Raw genomic sequence first — 19,932 nt, 5'->3', positions numbered from 1 at the left:
TGCGGAAATGCAGTGACTAACTCACTGTTCAAATCTCAGGACCTGCCTGACTATAAAACATTGTTCTGTCGTCTTTGTGTAATAAAACAGCGCCTTTGTTTAGCATGAATTTCTGTAAAAGAATGGGAATTCAACGACCTTTGAGAATACTTTCTCTTCAATTCCCTCACACTCTGCCATTAATGGTGATTATTTTGTATGTTTTACATATCTCTCCGGGATATAGCTGTCCCACTGACCCCCCTCCGCTGTACTGCCTCGGCGGTTTCTGGTTCAGGCATCCCGCAGTTTAACCTGGGGCTAGTGGGCGGTGCCTGGACCTGCCTGAAGTCACTCTCAGTGACTCTGGAACAGAGGAGGAAGTACATTACCCGATTGGACTGGACTCAAAACTTGCCAGCGATCCTCACACGGGGCAAGAACAGCTTTGATGTAAACCGAATCAGCCTTTCTCTCGGAGGAAAATCAAAGGTAAGAAAGACTGCCGTTTCGGAATGAGAAGTGTTCGTAAACATAAGTCTTTAAAGAAAATATACATTAGAGCTGAAATACATTGACATTGTGATAGGTGGAAGATCTCCTTTGTGTGTGATATTCAATGAGATCGTAACCTGGTTGTTTATAAACAAGTTTACTACTCACCCAACAAGAGGTCATCCTCCCTCTTCGAAATAGTCAAGCTCTTTATATCAGGGAAATAGGCGAGGATTTTGCGGGAATTATATCAACTTTAAAGTCGGTTAACTATTATTGCAGTTCGGTTCTAACTTACATGTTGCTGTGAAGCGAGTTCAGGTGTACATGAAGCTAAAGGCAGCGGCCTAAAGTTAGTCTGGTACTGATGTGAAACTTTATGCAGGAAAAGAAAGTGCTGAAGCTTTACAGTTTTAATCAGGAATTGAAAAATTTAAAATAGACTTAAATTTCTTGGGCACTTTAAAAAAGTTTATATTGAATCTCTTTAATATTACAAAGAAGTGGACATCTCTTCTTGCTATGCTCAAATATTCCACTGGAAAACGAAATTTTAACACTTTGATTATGAATTGATGGAGTTCCACTCGTGGTGAGAATAGTCTGAATGAGAGCTGGATAAAATCCGCAGTTTGAATCCAATCTGGGTCATTTCCCTTTACATTCCTCAGAGATTTTCCTATAATCTTGCCTCAGCAGGGTCACAGGTTCTGGACAGCCCCATCCTGGTGCCTACCAGCTCCCCACAGAGTCTCAGATCAAATGTACTTGTCTGATGACGTTCTGTGTAGTACATCGGGGCATTTTATTAAAAAACAAAGAAGGTACACAAATCAAACACTCTTTTGCAATTTTAGGTTGAGGTATTGAATTGAAAAAAATGCACTAATAGTCCCAGTAAACACTGAAATGTCCAAAACGTCAGTCGGTGCCTAAAGAAGAGAAATTGCTGAATATTTTTACTCGTAATTCAACATTTAAGTCGTTGCAAAGTGTACCTCTATAAAATAATAAATTGACTTTGAACTTTTCCAGTGTGGAGTAGCTTTTTTTTAACAATCACAGTTTCTCTGTTTAATCTGATAAGGAATGGGACTGTTAGTGTCAGTGATCAAATTTATATAATCCATCTAAGAACGTGGCTGGGATGGGAGTACTATAACATTAGGCAATATTGGTCCAATAATAAACAAGTTATGGGTCTGTGTTAAAGATTTGGGGTAGGTCAGTGTTCTTTCAGCATAATCATTTTAAATCCATCCTTCCTGTTTGGTAACCCTACTACACATAGCAGAAAACTTGGGTCAAAATTCATTTCAGGTAATAGCTTAGCAAGGCACTTTGTTTTTTCTTTTATCGTCCTGGTGACCTTGGTTATCTTCAAGTTTTTGATTCAAGGAAAGAATCTGAAATGGATTGAATTTTTGATTTGGATGTGCTGGTGTAGGACTGCGGTGTACAAAGTTAAAATTCATACAATACCAGGTTATAGTCCAACAGGTTTATTTGGAAGCACCAGCTTTCGGAGCACTGCAACCACCTGATGAAGGAGCGTTGTTCCGAAAGCTAAAGCTTCAAAATTAACCTGTTGGATTATAGCCTGGTATTGTTTGATTTTTAACCTAGTTGAATTTAGAATATGAAAGGTGCTACATCAACCAGATAAGGAAATGTTAGTTGAGCAGGCTGCCTTGGATATATTTCAATGTTCATAAATGATCAATCGTCTAACTAACACTGCCTGCACGCACTTCCTCCCTGTCCTCCCCAGCAATCTCTCCCCTCTGTGAATTACTGACTTTCCCAGATTGCCTACCAAAAAGTAAAACCTGCTAAATCACTTAGCGTTTAACAATTTGTTAAGAAAATGACATCATTTACATTGCACTCAATAATCTTATATGAAATTTCAGTTTAGATAGGTTTCATGTCAAAGATGAGGTATAAATGTTATGTTTTTTAATGATTTGTGTTCCCAACAATTTTCTTTCTTTTTTTGAAGGCACTGAATCATTCAAACAGAACAAGTAGCTTCCAGAAAGTTACGTAAATTCTATTCTTGTTATAAGGGTGTTGACAGGGTGATCTACGTGTATAGGTGAGGGACATTGTAACCAAGCCCAGTCCTTTCATCTCATGATTTTGCATGATTTGGAAATGCCGGTGTTGGACTGGGGTGTATAAAGTTAAAAATCACACAACAACAGGTTATAGTCCAACAGGTTTAATTGGAAGCACACTAGCTTTCGGAGCGACGCTCCTTCATCAGGTGATTGTGGAGGGCTCGATCGTGACACAGATTTATAGCAAAAGTTTGCAGTGTGATGTAACTGAAATTATACATTGAAAAATTGATTGTCTGTTAATCCTTTCATCTGTTAGAATACAGTGATAGTTTCACTTCTTTCATGTGTAAATCACAAAACTCTTTTTTAAAGTTGCATTCTCGAGTCAGCTGTTAACAATGGTGATAGCTAGACAATATGTTGAAGGTGTTAGCCCCCTGTGTTCTCTGTCTATGACCTGATGTTTAGATTGATTCTAATCTAAAAAGTGAGATAAGAGTTTTACATAAATTCATGCAGTTTTTTGAGCTCATGTAAAACTCTGAAAACTAGTGTGCTTCCAGTTAAACCTGTAGGATTATAACCTGGTGTTGTGTGATTTTTAACTTTATGATTATGTCTGTGTGCAATATAACAATTAGAATAATTGCTTTTCCCTGTTTAGCTCAAGGATGCGCACTTGTATGCAAGAAACATGTTAAGAAACACCAAAGATTAAATCAGGTATTTTGTCTGGTATAGTATCCCGTTAAATAGTACATTTACTTAATTTATTACCTTGACACAATGGAGAGGCTTGTGTGTTTCAACAGTTCCTTGAAGTTTATAGACAGAAATTTGACTTCTTCCTCCTGATAGGGTCACCCTAGTGACAAGGTTCCCAAATGGGGAGTGAGAGGTGCAGAGAAAGTGTGGTCCAAAATGTCCTTAGTGGCAGAACAAGTGAAAGAGTGCAAAGCTAGAAGAGGACTGCCATAGCAAGTTGGTCTCAGTCTACGTAGAGTCATAGAGATGCACAGCATGGAAACATACCCTTCAATCCAACCCATCCATGCCTACCAGATATTCAAACCCAATCTAGTCCCACCTGCCAGCACCCGGCCCATATCCCTCCAAACCCTTCCTATTCATAAACCCATCCAAATGTCTCTTAAATGTTGCAATTGTACCAGCCTCCACCACATCTTTTGGCAGCTCATTCCATACACGTACTACCCTCTGCGTGAAAAAGATGCCTCTTAGGTCTCTCTTATATCTTTCCCCTCTCATCTGAAACCTGTGCCCTCTAGTTCTGGACTCTCTGACCCCAGGGAAAAGACTTCGCCTCTTTATCCTATCCATGCCCCTCATAATTTTGTAAACCTCTATAAGGTCACCCCTCAACCTCCGACGCTTGAGGGAAAACAGCCCCAGCCTCTCCCTATAGCTCAGATTGTCCAACCCTGGCAACATCCTTGTAAATCTTTTCTAAACCATTTCAAGTTTCACAACATCTTTCTGATAGGAAGGAGACCAGAATTGCATGAAATATTCCAACAGTGGCCTAACCAATATCCTGTACAGATGCAACATGACCTCCCAACTCCTATACTTAATACTCTGACCAATAAAGGAAAGCATACCAAGCGCCTTCTTCACTATCCTATCTACCTGCGACTCCACTTTCAGGAAGAAGGGCTTATGCCCAAAACGTCGATTGTCCTGCTCCTTGGATGCTGCCTGACCTGCTGCGCTTTTCCAGCAACACATTTTTCAGCTCTGATCTCCAGCATCTGCAGTCCTCACTTTCTCCTACTGTATATAAGCAACTGGTTCCAACTTCATTCCCTAGCTGCCTAGCTATTTGGCATTAAACTAGACTATTTGGAATCTTGCTAGCTTAATTAAACCCATGATATGCTTCTAACAATATAATCATGCCATTATCAGAACACTACATTTTCAATTCTGGTACATTGGCTGAGCTCACTTTACCTCAGCTGTTGCTGAAATATTGATTCATGCCTTTGTAACCTCAGGAATTTACAATATACACATGTTTGTTCTCCCTGTTTGTCCCTTTGTAAACTTGAAATTATTCAAAATGCTGCTGCCTGTTTCCCAATTTATAAGAAATCCCAGTTTATATTCTGTAACCTACAATTGTTTCTGGTCATGCAAGCATTTTGATTTAAAATGCTCACCCTCGTTTTTAAATTGTAGCACCACCTATTTTCAAAGTCTGCCAGCCCCACAACTCTCCAAGATTTCTGTACTCCTTTAATTCTGCTTTCTTGACCATTCCACATTTTAATGACACCTCCTTTGGTGACTGTGCCTTTAGTAACCTTGCCCCAAAGCTCTGACATTCCCTCCTCTCATCACTTGGCCTCTCTAGCTCACGTTCCTCCTCTAAGACATTTCAAAAACTGCCGCTTAGACTGGAGCATTGTGTAACATTTCATTACATTAAAGGTGCGCGAAAGGTGAGTGAGTTTAAACATGAAATTAATTGAAGTGGGAGAAGGGACTGCAGAGCATAGAAATAGTTGACCACGTCAATTTGAAATGAAGCCCGAAGCTTCGAAAACACAAGGAAGTAATATTATAATTTGATGAACATTAAGAAAACAAATACCTGAATTTATCTTAAATTTTACTTCCTGCTCCAAGATTGAGCAAGCTTTAATCATTAATGTATTGGAGGATGCGTTCAATAAGAAGCTAGCAATGACCTAGAAAATTAGCATTCATGAGCAGGAGGAAAAAAGAATGTACAATATGGATTGGAAGGATTTGAGCGACCAATTTAGGACAACAGTTGATGGCTTCCAAGTAGATTGGGAAGACAAATGAAAATCCTAAACAGCAGAGACACTGAGAGATCATAACAATTAGGGCTAGAGTTGATGCTTCAACTGTAGCTTCGATTTAATACTCAGTGACCAGTTGCAAGGAAAATTTAAAACAGTGGTAATTTTCAGAATATTGAGATATGGAGCTTAATTTGTTGCATTTTTAGTGGGCAATTCAGTAGAGGAAAATGAAGATTACATATTGAGTGGTATTCAAGACTCATTGAGTATTCTATTCATACAGCTACCTAGAGCAGTTTCTTAGAAGTCAAACCAAAAGTCATTGGCAGACTTTTACCACTGGCTCAAAAGCACCTGCTGACAACATCCAATAATCACAAAAGATACTGATAGCTCTTGGGTTGATCAATGTTTCTACCCAGAGCTAGCTGAGGGAAGATGTGCACTATTCAGTTTCATTGGCAATAAGTGCATCAAGTAAATAATTGATATCTTTCTCTGTATTTGCAAGATATACAATGTAATCATGATTCTAGATTTATTGGGCTTCACCTGTACAATTGTATGGTTCTGCTGGTTTCCTCAGGACCCAGGAGATCACTGACTCCATACTTGCAGTCATTTGTCCAATGGTATATAAGACTATTCATTACTCATTAATATCCAATTGGTTTGTTAACAGCAGCATAGGCAAATGTAACTTAATGGTTTTATATTAAGGAACCTCCCTGGGCCTTTTGATTGAAAAGAAAAATGCCGCAGACAGAACTTATAGGTGCAATTTATTTTCTTCTTAATGTGTGGATACAAGTGTATTTGGTGGCAACTAACATACAGTCTCTACCAACCAAACAGCTCAAGAGCTGAAAGGCAAGAAAGGACACGTATTACACCCTATCACAGGTTAAGTCCTTTTTCAAAGTTCAAGGTAGGTCCTGTAGAGAGGACAGGGTCAGAAGCAAGGACAAAAATTTGACTTTCATAGATCGTCCCATTACCTCATCTCTACCTTTGATGGCCCCAGGTAGGGGCAGTCAGAGACACCCCCAACCCAGGAGGATGATCACTATGCTTTCCAGTTTCGCAGGCAGAATCCTACAGTAAATACACTATTGGAATCCTAAAATCTTCCACCACATTGAGGTTCTCCAATATGCAGCATCATTTTACTCTTGGAAATGAATAATATAGAATGATCAAACCAATGAAAGGAGACATAAAGTGAGGCTAATGAGGGAGCTATAAATTTCTTATTGCAGCAAAGAATGATGTACATCAGTCATTCTGGATATCCTCCTGTAAGTTCTAGAATTGGCTCAAATGCAACAAAATCATTCTGAAATCTACTTGGCATTTGACAATGCCACTTTCTTACTTCCCTGTCCCAATATGATCTGTTGATAACATTGTGCTTGGTCCACCTACCTAATCCCAAGGGATGCTTGTTGAGGAGTCAGGAAAACCTGTTGGGACTTTATAATTTTTTTTTCAAATGAGGAAGTCCCTGCCCTCTTGTCTATAAGAACATGTGACATAGGAGCAGAAGCAGGCCATTCAGCCCATTGAGTCTGCTCTGCCATTCAATGAGGTCCTGACTCATTGGGTGTCCAATAATCCTCGATCACTTTCCTGTCTATTCTCATAACACTTAATTCCATTACTTAATAAAACCTCTATCTCTCTTGAAACACTTAATATCTGATGTCCATTATTTGCTCCAGGGTACAGGGAGCATGTTGTACAGGAGGCAAGCCTGAACTCAGGAAGTACCTTTGAACTCTGGAGAGAGGACAAACAGAGCCCCCTTTGGCAGTTACAACTTTTTTTAGTAGAAGTAAAAGCTCTTGAAGGGTGGATAATGTCTGATCTGAAGATTTTTAAGTCTCCTGCATGTTAAATGTTATAAAACAGGCTGCAGCTATTAATGGTCTTATTGAGTTGGCATGGAGGATGTGAGAGACTGTGAAATGTTACTTAGGTGGTGATAGTGAAGCAGAGAGAGAGTGTGAAGGATTGTGAGGGTAAAGGATCTAAGAACTTCTACAATAACTGGGACAAACTCTCAAAAAACACTGGTGCAGATCTTCTGACTGTGCAACTTGCCGATCAAGTAGCTGTAAACACTCTCTTCCTTCTTTTCTAAGTAAATGCAGCTCCTGGACTCCATTTCACATTGATGAACTTAATTTTTATTGAGTTATGTGTAGATTGCTTCACATTATGCTACTACTTTCAAGATTGTCTCCTCACATTTCCACTTTGCTTTCCTTATTAATTTCCTAGGATTCTCAGGTTTTTCCAGAAGTTGGCTAAGTGTCAATTTTGGTAAGAAGTGGGGGTGGTTTCTCTCCTTGAGCCCTAGAAAAATTTCTCAATTTCTCTGATTTCTAAAACTGGCCAAATTAGTTATGCACCATACCTCTCCGATGCCTTACTCGTCTTACCTTTCCTCTTGCCAGAGGCAGAAGTACTTGTCATCGTCAGGCTCACCCAGGTTTCACGGTGCTGGTGCCTTTTGTAAAGCTCTGCCATGCACTCAGTCAAGTGCTTCCACACAGGAGTTGCCCTTCACCATATACATATCGGGAAGGGAAGCAAAATAAAATGCCTCTCAGGGCACATAGGTGTAGTAGTGGCATGTCATTTACAGATACAAGTTGTAAAGGTGTTGCTGTTTAGGAACCAAGCTCCACAGGCTGTCCATCCTTAGCATCATCCCATCTGACAATCCTGCATAAAGGAGTGCTACACTTTCCATAATACCCAATGTAGCCTATCGCGTATTAATTATTAGGCGGCACAATAATGCAGTGGTTAGCACTGCTGCCTCACAGTCCAGGGACCTGCGTTTGATTCCAGCCTTGGGTGACTGCGTAGAGTTTTCACATTCCTCCATGTTTGTGTGAGTCCCCTCTGAATAATGCAGTTTCCTCCCCACCGTCCAAATTTGGGCAGGTTAGGTGGATTCGCCATGCTAAATTACCCAGATGGTCCAGGGATATGCAGGCTAGGTGGAGTAGCCATGGAAAAATGTTACATGGACAGGGTAGGAGGGTCAGTGTGGACTCAATGTGCTGAATGGCCTGCTTCCACACTGTAGGGATTCTATTATTCCATGAATTGCCATGCTTCACTGTACAATCATCAAAGCCAAGATAGTTGTGACCAGCAATACTCCATGATTTCCCCCTCCCACAGCAACCCATGTCTTTCAACCCCCTACAGCCTTCACAATTCATTGTTCCCTTCTCGTCCTAGTGAACTGCTTTCAATCCCCATAATCGAAGTGACTTCCAGTGAGTTGACCTCCAGGACAGCCCAACTGCTAACCTACCAGACCCCTGGTAGATCTGAGTACAGCTCCCCAGTTGATTTATCACTGCTTTTGGACCAGTTACACTGGACCTGCAGAACTGACAACAGCCAACTCCCTGGATTGTAAAAGTACATACTCACTGCTCCTGACCACTCTCAGTGGAAGATGGACCATGTTGAAATCCATGGACAAATAAACAATGAAGCCCTTGACTTACAGTGGCAAGATTTCCTGGCTGAAGGTATCTTCCCTTGTCCTGACTGGGAACTAGATAGACATAAGTGGTGGTTTTGCTGTGTGTGCTGCTGACAAACAGAGTAAGTGCGAGTTTGATGTAGCACTATGTGGGTACTAACATATATGCTCCCTTGACTGATTTCTGCTGACAACCATGATATGTCTGCACTAAGGCCCAAGGCAAGGTAGAAAGACAGTGAAATTTTAAGCTCTTGTTGAGGGCCAAGGCACAAAAAGGCAAGGCAAAGCAGAGATAGTGTGAACATCGAAGTAGGCACAAAGTGAGTGAGCACTAAAAAAAACCAATTAAGAAGCCCTGAGATGCATATTGGTTCAATCCCATACATTGTACATATAATGTACGGGAGTTGGAGAGTTCAGTGGCGCAGGTACTTGTCTGCTGCTAACATCCATGAACAAGAGAGGGGACAGTGGCTGTCTAGGGATTCCAAGAGGGCTGGAGGAGCAAACAATGAGCTAGAGTCACCAAGTACCCCCTCAGAATTTCATGTCAGAAATCATTACTGACTGGATTTCAGTCCAGTGGGTTTGGGAATGGGAAACCACAGACAAATAACTCAAAATTAGATAATAATAATATGTGATGCATGCAAATAATTGCAAATAGCCTTTTGCCACTCACTGGCAGCAATTTCATCTGTGTTCACACTTCGTCAGAGAATTGGACTCTTTGTTTTCAACATCAAGAATGTAAAATAGTCCAACAGCAGCAACCTCTCCTAGATCAATAAGCCCAGAATTAAAGTGCTAATCATTCAAATCATCTTGACTGAGCAAGGTATGTCATGCGTAGGGATGACAAGATTCCTGCAGCAACTGCTCCTCTCCGGTCTTGATCATGGCAAGCGACTCTAGGGGTCTTAAAACTGATTTTGGAATGTCTTAAAAGCATCCTGAGGAGGTCAGACATCTCTGAAATGCATGAGGCCCTGGTTTCTGACTAGCTAAAATTTTAAAAAGATTCATTTGTAAAGACATAAGACGCTTTGAACAACTTTGGCGGAGACAAACAGAGGTGGAGTAGAGGCTTTCGCCACTCACAACCTCCAGTAATTCATCTCGTCAATGCTTTGAGCACAACTTTCCCTGCATCTGGTAGCGTCTGCAGATAATTCATTGAAACACACTGACTCTTTCACTAGCCCTGAGACCAGAGCTGAAGCAGCATGCTTTTGATTGCGAGCCACTGCTTCAGAAGTGAAACAATTGATTCTTTGATATAAAACAAAGGTCTACGATCTAGAAAATCAAACTAGTTGTGGTTACTCAACTTGCTGATATGGGGATGCAGTGGCATTAATGGTGAATGTGTAATCCAGAGGCCCACGCTAACACTCTTGGGCTCTGATTCAAATCTTACAACATCAGCTAATTTTTAAAAATTTAGTTTAAAAAATCTGGAATATTATGATCACCTCAGTAATGGTGACTCGGAAGCAATCATCAGTCCTTGGCACACTCGAGTACTGGACATATACATTGAGTATATGAGTTGGAATGCCATAATGTGGCTGCATAAGACTTTGATGAGGCCACTTTCAGAATATTACATTCAATTAGGTCTCCCTGCTTTAGGAAAGATGTTGTTGAACTTGAAAGATTCAGAAAAGATTTACAAGAATGTTGCCAGGATTGGAGGGTTTGAGCTCTAGGGAGAGGTTGAATAGGCAGGGGCTTTATTCCCTGGAACATCACAGGTTGAGGGCTAACCTTAAAGAAGTTTATAAATTCATGAGGGGCATGGATTGGGTGAATAGCCAAGTTTTGTTTTTCCCAGGGTAAGAGTGTCCAAAACTAGCAGGCTAAGGTTAAAGGTGAGAGGGAGAAGATTCAAAAGGAACCTGAGCACTAACTTTTTCATGTAGATGGTGGTGGGTGCATGGAACAAGCTGCCAGAGGAAGTGGTGGAACAGGGTACAATTACAACATTTAAAAGGAATCTGGCTGGGTTCATGAATAGGAAGAGTTTAGAAAGATATGAGTGGCATGCTGGCAAATGGGACTAGATCAGTTTAAGATTATGGTTTGCATGGATGAGTTGGACCAAAGGGTCTGTTTCCCTGCAGTATACCTCAATAACTCAAATCTCATTACTGCTGATCTCGCCTTATTTTACCAACTTTCTCAACAATGCCCACATCATTCGGGAATGATTCCATCACTAGACTCGAGACATTAACTTGCTGTCTCTCCAGGGATGCTGTCTGGCTTGCTGTGATCTCCAGCGTTGGTCGTTTTCAGCCTAGAAACCAGAATCTGCAGTAATTTACTCCTACTTACTTAGAATGTCTGAACATGCATTAGGGATACCAGTGGGTCTTAAGCATTTTTCATTCATGGATCCAGCACCTAAATTATAATGAAATATAATACAGATGCTGAAAATCTTATCAGCAAGTCTGGCTGCTTTTATGGAGGGAGTTAACATTTGAAATGTAATGTTGGACTTTTTTGGCTTCGTTGGCCCTGTTTCTCTCTTTAGATAAGCAACCAAACCTGTTGCTCTCCTGAAGTACTTTCCCTTTTATTATATAAATTATTAAATAAAGAACAAAGAACAATACAACGCAGGAGCAGGCCCTGCAGCACGTCAAGCTTTCATTCCTGATCCTTATTTAGACCTGCTACTAATTGCCGGCATAGTGACTCAATGGTTAGCACTGCTGCCCCACAGTGCTAGGGACCCGTGTTCGAATCCTCAGATGACTGTCTGTGTGGAGTTTGCCTATTCTCCCATGTCTGTGCGAATTTGTTCTGGTTTCCTCCCACAGTCCAAACATGTGCAGGTAAGGTGAATTGGCTAAGCTAAATTGCCCATAGTGTTCACGGATTTGTAGTTTGGGGACTGGGTCTGAGTGGGACACTGTTCAGAGGATTGATGTGGACTTGTTGGACTGAGAGGCCTATTTCTACACCGTAGAGATTCTATGTCTATGTGGTTTATATCCCTCTGTTAGCCTCCCATTCATGTCTTTATCTCATCATGGGATTCTGTTTTGGAGTATTTTCTCTACAACTTTGATATTCCTTTAGCCATTGCCCATTTGTCTCCCTTGACAGTCCAGATGTTCACAGTCTCTTCCATCTACTCATGATTCAGTCTGGGACTACTTACTGATGTTTCACTTTTATAAAAGGGCCAATGTAGGAGGTTTCTCTGATGACTAGCCTCTAAAATAGGGCAAATAGGTTCTGGCTGTGATACAGTGTGACAATCAGTTGTTATTATTACTTTGGAAAAAGAATCACAAGAAGAATGTCCTTCAGCTGCTGACCTTCAGTTTTTATTTTAAGAAACCAGCCATGAGGGTGACAGGATGTCCATCACCATGATAGGATTCCATATTTTCCTAATTTACAGCTCAAAATTTTTTCTTGCTTGCTGAAGTTCTTGAATTCACTTCTGGCCCTCAACTGTCGGAACTAGTCACATAATTTCATCATTGCCTCCTGCTATATTGAATATAAGCACCATCTTCCAGATCAGTTAAAATAATCACTTTCTTTCATTATTAGTTCATGGGCCATGGGCTTGACAGGCAAGAGCACTCCCCATTCCTTACTGCCCTCGAACAGATTGGCATGTTTAGCTATTTTCAGGGGCAGATAAGATTTAATCACATTGATGTGGGTTTGAAATCGCACATAGACCAGACCAGATCAGGATGGCAGATTTCCTTCTCAAAGTGGCTTCAGTGGCTCAGCTGGATTTTTACAGCAGTTGCTGATATTTTTTGTTGTGGTGATGTCCACCTGATCCATTTGGGACACCTTAGGTAGATTCGCTGGTACCGGTTCTTCTTGTTTGTAACAGAATGAGTCATTGATTTCTGTGGAATAAGATAACCACACTAACAAAAGCAGTTCCAGATAACTATCACACTGCATTCCTAAATAATTAGAATCTTTCTTGTACCCTCAGAGTATTGATAGGAATTTCAGTCTTGAAGGAAGCCACAGTTCTTTTGATGTGCCTGAAGTTCTGTACTGAATTAGATACAAATTTTTGATTTCAATAAAGAGCACGAGCAGCAGAAATGATTGAAGCTTTTGACTTCACCTTTCAAATACATAAATCGCAGCATTATTAATTACACCTATGCTGCACTCCATTGTACACAAATCTGTCCTAATCCAGGATCAAATATGGACAATTCATTAATTAAATTAATTAATTTACTTTAATAATTAATGTATTTAAATTTACAGATGCAATGTAGAGGTGACACTTTTTGGAGTTATATTTCTGCAATTTTTTGCTGATTGGCTTTAAGTCAATTAGCTTCTTTATGACCTTATTTTTTACCTTTTTGAGATTGACATCTTTTGCAGATGTCAACAGCAGACATTCGCACAATTTAGTCCCAAAGTTGGTTATGGGGCTGTCCTTTGATCTGAGGGTGGTCATCAGTGTTAGTTCAAGAAAGATGGTATTAGTCACCTTCACAATGATGCTTCCATTCCCTGTGCATTAGTCCCATTACACATGATGCAGTGATGGTAAATGCACAGTTCAGCAATAGTTTCAGATGAGCACATCAGTGGTTATCTACTGATTGGCCAGTTCCACTCGGCTGATGCGAGCACATTTGTGAATACAACAGGAGAAAAATAGAGCTGCACCCATGACCTTTTACTGACAGATGATAAATCTCCAACAGAACTGTCGGAACAATGGGAAGAAGAAAATGAGGACTGCAGATGCTGGAGATCAGAGCTGAAAATGTGTTGCTGGAAATGTGCAGCAGGTCAGGCAGCATCCAAGGAGCAGAAGAATCAATGTTTCGGGCATGAGCCCTTCTTCAGGCTCATGCCCGAAACGTTGATTCTCCTGCTCCTTGGATGCTGCCTGACTTGCTGCGCTTTTCCAGTAACACATTTTGGTGTCTGAACAATTGCAAAGGATAAAAATGTGGTCATATATATTTAAATATGGTTTGATTTCATCCCATTTTCCAATAATATTATTCCACAGACATTGATACTATTACATGGAAGATGAAGATGAATAGTGTCAAAATTAAAATTATTGTTTACTTGATTGGGGAAGCCGTGTTGGACTGGGGTGTACAAAGTTAAAAATCACACAACACCAGGTTATAGTCCGAACCACTTGATGAAGGAGCAACACTCCAAAGGCTAGTCCTTCCAAATAAACCTGTTGGACTATAACCTGGTGTTGTGTGATTTTTAACTGTTTACTTGAAGTATCCTTGAAGTGGCAGTTTACCTATACTACCAGTTTCCATGCATCAGTTAATTGCCCAAAGGTATTTAACAACTTGATTTACACATACCATTGAAACCATTAACTTGTCTTGCTGGTAATAGGAGGAGAGATTTTTGTTTTGACTCACCTCTCACACATCAGGAATATGTCTGGGAAATGATCCACTCCCAATCTATTACCACCTGTCTTTTATTAGGTGTGGTCACATTGGTACAAACTTTTGTGAGGGTTTAGAGTTCTGAAGTGGAACAATTACTCAAGTATTTTGTTTTGGTAAGTTTAGTCCACGATAATAACTCTAATAAGAGGCTGCATTTACAAAAGCTCAAACATTTTTGTTTCCATTTGATTTCATGCCAGTTTCATCATTCTGAGCATAATGTTGAAATACTACACATTGTTGCATTTTTGCCTCTGTTTTCCTCTTGCCTATGTTATCTGTATGTTACATATAATGTACGTAAGGTAACTATAAGACATAGGAGTAGAGTATGCCATTTGGACCATTGAGCTTACTCTTTTGGTGAGATCATGGCTGATATGATAATCCTCAATTCACCATTCCTGCAATGTCCCCATTACCCTTGATCCCCTTCCTGATTAAAAATTTGTCTATCTCTGCCTTTATGTATACTCATTGACATAACTTCGACAACCCTCTTTGTGGCAAAGAACTCTACAGATTCATGATCTTCTAAGAGAGAAAAAATCCTCCTCATCTCTGTATTGAATAGGCAAGCCTACATTCTATGATTATACCCTGTGGTCCTAAGCTCACCCAGACGGGGGAACAACCTTCCTGCATCCATGATGGTAAGCCTCTATGCTCCATTCATGGTGCAATAAGATCTCCTCTCAGTCCTCTAAACCCCAGTGAGTACCAATCCAAACTAGTGAACCTGTCCTCAGTAGAAAATCCCTCCATATCCAAGGTCAACCTAATAAGGTATGGCTAGTTTTGTAAATATTTCCATCGATATCTTTGAAGAGTAAAGAGAAATAAGTTGATTGGATTCAAATCTTCCAGTAGGACAATAGCACTTGCCAAATTGTCAATTGGAGTTGCATGTTGAGGTCATGCACAAGTCCTGATATTGCTCATTCTGCAGGATTAATAAATCAGTAATTACCCTGCATCTGGAATCCTCTGAAAAGTCTTCAATGCTGAATTGGAGTTGGAGACTTTGGATGATTTCAACTCATTTACCTGAATAGTTATGTAGGGAATATTAGAGGTTTTTAAACTGCTGTAACTACTGACAAGTGATAAACCTGAACTTTGATATATAACTGATCCTTTGTCCCTGTCTCTACGACCACAGCCTGATCTTCCATGGATTCCTAATCGGCCTCTCTAAGACCCAATCTCCAGCTTTACCCCTCATCTCAGCCTGAGACCCAAGGCCCTCATGATTTCCTCCCCGCATAGAACGTCCATCTCTTGACTCCTTCTAATCCCTTGTCCTGATAGCCCCAAACCCCATGCCATTTAACCTTAATTCTCAGGCATATATATTCATCAGTCATCATGGTTTGCCATGTTCATGTGCATGACCAACCTTTATTTGATTCATTAAGAAATCCCAGTCCACATTTCAAATGTGTTGTAGGAAATCATCTCCAATAATTTCCATGTGTGCCTTTCTTCAAAGTTTTGCCAGTGGGAATTGTTTTGTCTTGTTTGGCCTAAAAGGTAACCCCACTATTACCTGTACTGCATCACTACATCATCACAAAAAAAGACATCAAGTCAAAAATGGATCAGACTGAATTTACTAGCCGCACCTTCAATCCCTTTCCCACCTGAAAGTTTCTGGCAAATTATTATGTCCCAATAAGCTTATGCCTGCTGTCAAAAGGTTTACTCTAGATAAAGCATAATGTGCCAATGTAACTGTAGGAATATCAGCATGTTTCTATATAGCGATCAATTTTATTCATGTCATAACAGTAATATAAAGAAATTTGATTTGAGTAATGTTCTTGAAAAACCCTGGGCTCAATTCAATGTCTTTTTTGGCCTTGTCTGAGTTCCTTTGATATTCCTGAAAGGATTTTCACTGCAAGACCGAATGAGATTTCTCACCATACCTTACCAAATGCATGAACCCCTTCCCTGGCGACTTTTTTTGGAGAAAACGTTTAATTTTCAGACTAATTTTTTTATTGCTTTTTTTTATTGTATTTTTAATGCTGATTATGGAAATAACTTATCAGACGAGCTTGCACTCTCATCTGATGTATCCAAGCTTCTAATAGAAGGTTCATCCTCATTGTCATCTTCAGAGCTCGACATCTGGGCGTAATTTGTGAAAAAAAACAATAAAAACCGAATGACAGTGTGTGCCCAAAAGCGGTGCGTTGACGCTTCTTGCAATGCCTGAGGCGGAAGAGACACAGCTACCAGACGTATGAGTCACCAAGTATACTCATTTCTAGCTGAGAAGGGCCCAGAAATGCCGAGAATTGACGTATAAACTCGCCTGCGGCTGTTTTTGAAATTATACGTTTTGGACGAGTTTACTCGTCGCACTCTGAAAAAGACAAATTGGGTGAAGACATGTTAACTCGTCTTTGCCGGGTAAGGGGTTAACCACCGACTCTACTGCTTTGTTGAACCTCATGTCTGATTCTAACCCTATATTACCATGATGTTACTGGAACAGATTGCCTGTGCTGGTATATCTTGGAATTGACCATTATCTCTATGCTGGTACCATCTTTAGCAGGATGTTGTTCATCCAGACAAGCACTGGAGCTGCCCTGCACAGTTCCTCGCATTTGCCCTGGACACAAGAGAAAAAAGGCAATTTGGTGCTCCACTTTTCAGGCAGGGACCTAGAGATCCTGCTGGATGGGGTGGAGTGTACGTGAGACATCTTGTTCCCACAAGACAAGTAGAGGAGGCCACAACACCAAACCATGACAGCATGGTCCAAGGTTGCCACCAGGCTCAGTGCAGTCTTGGCCATCTGTAGGAATGCTCAACACTGTAGAAAGACGGTCAATGACCTTCTCTACTCTGCCAGCCGAGGTGCCACAATCCTCCTACCGATACCTTGAACTCACTCCATCTTCTGCCACCTAACAAGGATTATGCATTACCACTCTCATTATTGCCTGCAATATCTTCCCTCAATCACTCTGACCAACAACAGCCCCCAAAACCACTAAGTCTGTATGCCCTCTTTGCTGCCTACTCACAAAAGTTGTGGCAGAACCTAAACTAAGCAGGTTAGGACTGAGTAACTATCACTAGGTAGCACTGTTGGTGACATATTCCATCACTTTGCTGATGATTTGGAGTGGACTGAAGGGGCAGCAATGATTTGGATTTGTCTTGCTTTGCATGGAAAAAGCATTCCTCGAAGATTTTCCATTTTCTAAGTTTGATGTCACTGTTGTGGTTGAACTAGAAAAGTTTGAAAAGGACATTACTTAGATCTTGCACTCACAGTTGTGTAACTGCAACTGAAACAAAGCATATATTAAAAAGTTTCAGTAAATACATTTGAGTGTCTACGGCTCAAAGGTAAAAGACGGAGGATGGTGGTGGAGGGTTGCTTTTCAGACTGGTAGCCTGTGACCAGTGGAGTGCCACAAGGATTGGTGCTGGGTCCACAACTTTTCATCGTTTGTATCAATGATTTGGATGTGAGCATCAGAGGTACAGTTAATAAGCTTGCAGATGACACCAAAATTGGAGGTGTAGTGGCCATCGAAAAAGGTTCCCTCAGATTTCAGTGGGATCTTGATGAGATGGGTCAATGGGCTGAGGAGTGGCAGATGGAGTTTAATTTAGATAAATGTGAAATGCTACATTTGGGAAAGCAAATCTTAAACAGGACTTATATTGTAATAGTAAGGTCCTATGGAGTGTTGCTGAACAAAGAGACCTTGGAGTGCAGATTCATAGCCCCTTGAAAGTGGAATCGCAGGTAGATAAGATAGTGAAGAAAGAGTTTGGAATGCTTTCCTTTATTGGTCAGAGTATTGAGTACAGGAGTTTGGAAGTCATGTTGCGGCTGTACAGGACATTGGTTAGGCCACTGTTGGAATATTGCATGCAATTCTGGTCTCCTTCCCATCAGAAAGATGTTGTGAAACTTGAAAGGGTTGAGAAAAGATTTACAAGGATGTTGCCAGGGTTGGAGGATTTGAGCTATACAGAGAGGTTGAATAGGCTGGGGCTATTTTCCCTGGAGCATCGGAGGCAGAGGACTGACCTTATAGAATCATAAAATCATGAGGTGCATGGATAGGATAAATAGACAAAGTTTTTTTTTCCCCTGGGGTGGGGGAGTCCAGAATTAGAGGGCATAGGTTTTGGATAAGAGGAGAAAGATATAAAAAAGACCTAAGGGACAACCTTTTCATGCAGAGGGTGATGCATATATGGAATGAGCTGCCAGAGGAATTGGTGGAGGCTGGTACAATTGCAACATTTAAGAGGCACTTGGATGGGTATATGAATAGGAAGGGTTTGGAGAGATATGGGTCAGATGCTGGCAGGTGGGATTAGATTGGGTGGGATATCCGGTCGGCATGGACGAGTTGGACCGAAGGGTCAGTTTCCATGCTGTACATCTCTATGACTGCATGACTCTAAGTTATTACTTCTTGTCATGGAAATGAACAGCACAGAAACAGACTCTTCGGTCCAACTAATCCATGCCGATCAGATATCCTAAATAAATCTAGTCCCATTTGCCAGCACTTGCCCCATATCTATCAAAATCATTCCCATTCTAATGCCTTTTAGATGTAATTGTATCATCCTCTACTACTTTCTCTGGCAGCTCATTCTATAGACGCACCTCACTCTGTGTGAAAAAGTTGCCCCTGAGGTCCCTTTTAAATCTTATCCCTCTCACTCTAAACCTATGCCCTCTAGTTCTGGATCCCCCCACCCCAGGGAAAAGACCTCATCTATTTACTCTACTCATGCCCCTCATGACCCCTCTATACGGTCACGCCTCAGCCTCCGATGCTCCAAGGAAAATAGCCCTAGCCTTTTCAGCATGCTCAGATTCTCCAACCCTGGCAACATTCTTGTCAATCTTTTCTGAATCCTTTCAAGTTTCACAACATCCTTCCTTTAGGAGGGAGATCAGAATTGTACACAGTATTCCAAAAGTGACCTAGCCAATGTCCTGTACAGCCTAAATTAATCTCGTCCCATTTGTCGGTATTTGGTCCATATCCCTCTAAAACCTTCTTATTCATATACTTAGCCAGATGCCTTTTTAAATGTTGTAATTGCACAACCCTCCACTACTTCATGTATTTTGAGTTACTTACTGCTTTATGACTTACATAACTTATAAACTCAGTCTTTTATGAGAGTAAAAACATCCAAAAGGCTCCGATCCTTTATAAACTAATCTTGTTACAACCACTTGAAGTAGTGTTGGAATAAAGAACGTCAGCCCATTCATCCCTTCTCACATGGGGACTTAACAATTTGGGCAACATCTAACTCAGGGAATTTCAACAGGGGTATGATTATAACAGGGTTGCGGATGTCATGCCGCAATTTAAACCCACAGACGTAAGCAAAGATTCAGAAGCGCATCCACAAACATTCATTCCATCTACCGCCAACACTCAGTAACAGCAGTGAGTACAATTTATATAAATTGAAGCAGAACTTCACTAAGGTTCCTTAGGCAGCATCTTCCAAACCAGAGCCAACTACTGTCTAGAAGGATGTGGGCAGCAACTGCACCTCTACTCCCCCTCCATCCTGACTTGGAAATATATTGCTGTTCCTTTAGTGTTTCTGCTTTGATG

General features: G+C 40.8%; 1 protein-coding gene across 1 annotated transcript in view; it reads left to right on the top strand.

Annotated features, from left to right (window-relative positions):
• Positions 1-353: 353 nt before the first annotated feature.
• LOC132833043 (adhesion G protein-coupled receptor F5-like) overlaps positions 354-19,932 on the top strand; it is an 81,644-nt gene continuing 62,065 nt past the window's right edge. The window contains exons 1-3 of the mRNA XM_060851276.1: positions 354-471; positions 2,477-2,516; positions 3,205-3,263. The gene's annotated coding sequence lies outside the window, so the exon portion shown is untranslated. The remainder of the gene's footprint in view (positions 472-2,476; positions 2,517-3,204; positions 3,264-19,932) is intronic.

This window comes from Hemiscyllium ocellatum, chromosome 3 (genome assembly GCF_020745735.1).
Source record: "Hemiscyllium ocellatum isolate sHemOce1 chromosome 3, sHemOce1.pat.X.cur, whole genome shotgun sequence".
Classification (NCBI taxonomy): domain Eukaryota; kingdom Metazoa; phylum Chordata; class Chondrichthyes; order Orectolobiformes; family Hemiscylliidae; genus Hemiscyllium; species Hemiscyllium ocellatum.
The sequence above is the reverse complement of the archived record's forward strand: the minus strand, read 5'-3'. Positions and strand labels throughout refer to the sequence as shown.